Source organism: Sitodiplosis mosellana, unplaced genomic scaffold (assembly GCF_009176505.1).
Source record: "Sitodiplosis mosellana isolate CC-2019 unplaced genomic scaffold, AAFC_SMos_1.0 Smas_scaffold_7188, whole genome shotgun sequence".
Lineage (NCBI taxonomy): Eukaryota > Metazoa > Arthropoda > Insecta > Diptera > Cecidomyiidae > Sitodiplosis > Sitodiplosis mosellana.
Genome location: NW_022602293.1, coordinates 1 through 2619, shown reverse-complemented (window position 1 = coordinate 2619; position 2619 = coordinate 1). Strand labels below are relative to the sequence as shown.

The 2619-nt window shown below is 33.0% G+C and overlaps 1 long non-coding RNA gene across 1 annotated transcript; it reads left to right on the top strand.

Annotated features, from left to right (window-relative positions):
* Positions 1-1022: 1022 nt before the first annotated feature.
* LOC129580175 (uncharacterized) lies at positions 1023-1593 on the top strand. The gene is made up of 3 exons (XR_008689342.1): positions 1023-1116; positions 1216-1320; positions 1439-1593. It is a non-coding gene; the product is annotated as an uncharacterized LOC129580175 (long non-coding RNA).
* The last annotated feature ends 1026 nt before the right edge of the window (positions 1594-2619 follow it).

The window sequence follows — 2619 nt, the reverse complement described above, 5'->3', positions numbered from 1 at the left end:
TGTTCACATATGTCATCTCTGTCATGAGTTATTGCGCTTTGAGTGACAACCTTACCTTTTCCATACAAATTCATATGTTTGGATTACAACAACAAATGTATGGCAAGCAGAGCTGTCGGCCGAACGGAATGAGTGTGAAAGGGGAATATGAAGGAGAAATGTGACGTCATTACACACATCGTTCGCTCGACGGCTCTGCTTGCCGTACTGTTGTTGGTGTAATCTGTTCGTATGGATTTGTATGGAAAAGTTTTTTTTTGTGATTTTTCTTTAAAATATGCGTTTATATAAATTAAAATAATTAAAATAAATGCAATTTCATTTATTTTAATGAAATAAAATGGTTTTATTTAAATATTTAACATGAAATGCAAAGCGAATAATGTGAATTCGCTTTATGTGCAGCATTTTGATGTGTGTTAAAGTGAGCGCGCATAAGAATATACACAGGCGTAAAGTGTATGCTTTTGCCAATTGGACTGGCACGATCTGATCACGTGATAATTGCTACTACTGAAATTCGTTTGGCCGTTTGTGTGTATTTGTTAGCGTCGGTTGTCACGTGATGGGAAGAATTGAGTCCAATTGGCAGTTGCGCATGCTTTGTGCCTGTATTAGTCATTTGTGTTGGTGTAATTGAAGCGTGTTTGACAGTCGCAAAGTGAATAGTTCGCATTGAGAGTGAAACTGAGTGGATTTAAGTAAGTAAATATATTTTTTGATGAAAAATGTGTGCAATTCAAGTAATTATATTGTTTTAAAGTGGAAATATTTAATTTAATTCTATTTTAAATTGGCAGTGCTAACGGGATATTCGCACATTTTGTTGGATTACATCATTACAGTGGATTGTGGCAGTCAGTGGATTCTGTGTAGAATTTAGCAACAAAAGCATTCGTTTGGTGTGTGACAGTGGCTAAAACGCGATTAAACCGTAAGAATCCGATTTTTCATTTCTTTAAATTAGAAATTATTGTTGAAAATGAATTATTTTAGTGAATAATTTTCATTTTTCTGGCAGTTTGAACAGAATTGGTGCGTGATTTCGATCGTAGCGAAGGCAGCTGCTACTACTGTGCACTGAGAAATTGTTTTGTAATAAAACACAACTAAATCGTAAGAAAAAATTGAAATTGTTGTAGAAAATAAATTCTATTTCGGTTTTTTTTTTAAGGATTTGTGATTTTTAATGAAAATATTTTATTTTTTTGACAGGTTGGTTGTCGAGACAAAGTTGGTTGCTGCTGTGTTCATTTGCAACTCATTGTGAACTGTTTGTGTACGTTTGGAGCCGATTTTTCTATCCAACGCTATCAAAACGTAAGAAATTGATTGTTTTTTCATTTTAAGTTGGTTTTTATGCTAAAACAAATTGCTTTTCATGTTTTGCTTATAAAATTGTTGGATTTTAGTGTAAATTTTTTTATTTTTCTGGCAGTTTGGACAGAATCGGTGCGTGATTCGTCATTGAGTGTACCTAACCTACACCAACAGAAATAATCTGGCTGGAGTTGTGTAAGAAAGTTATTCGAACGCATCAAAGTGAACTGTTTGTGTGCGCTAAGAGCCGATTTTTCAATTCAACGCTATCAAAACGGCAGAATTTGTTACTCTTAGGTTTACACAACATTGCAAAAACCGAAATGCAACTTGAATAACATAAGTTCTAAATATTTTTAAGTTTTAATGGCTTTTATAAACGTGAAGGTCAAAGTATTCAAAAGTTAAAAGAATTATATAAAGTTGCATACGATGACGATTTGGATTTTGAATTGTTGGTCACATTAATTGTGTCAGGTGTAATTGTTGTAAATACAATTACCCAAAGAATCTTTTTAAAAGATTCGGCAAAGTGGGGTGCACAAAACCTCTCATTTTAATTTTTTTTATATTCGAAAACGAATTCTGATAAAAATGTAATTTTCACATTATTTTTTCAATTTAATTTTGACATTTATTCGTGCCGTATGTATAGGCAAAAAACAAATATTATTTTTTGTAAACCAATAAACCGAGAAAGGTTATTTAGTATAATTTTTTTTACATTAGTAGTTGGTCGAAAAGTAATTTTGCCATCTTCATTCACCGGTTCGCCAAGGAATATGTATCAAAATTATCTTGATGCTATGTGCATAGTTCAACATTTTTGCAAACCGTCATTGTTTATTACAATGACATGCAATCCGAATTGGCCGGAGATCAAAAGGCACATAAAAAATTACGAGCAAGTCAATTTTCGACCAGATATTATTGTTCGTGTATTTAAAGCCAAATTGAAACAATTGATTAAAGAAATTGTCGAATTGGAAATTTTTGGTAAAGTGGTGGCGATCATATACACTATTGAATTTCAGAAGCGAGGGCTTCCACATGCGCATATCTTAATTACTTTGAAAGAAAATGATGCAATAGTTGGGTCTTCTGTTATCGATAAAGTTATCGGACACGGAATCAATAACACGTGCCATTCAAATTTTCAACCATTCCATCAATTTAAAAAGAAAGAAGTGTTTATTATTGGCCGATTCATCGGCCACTTGGCGACCCTAGTTTGTTAATTATTTCGGAAACCGGATTTTTCTAGACGATCTGCTGTTTGCCATATTTTAGCGGTAATTT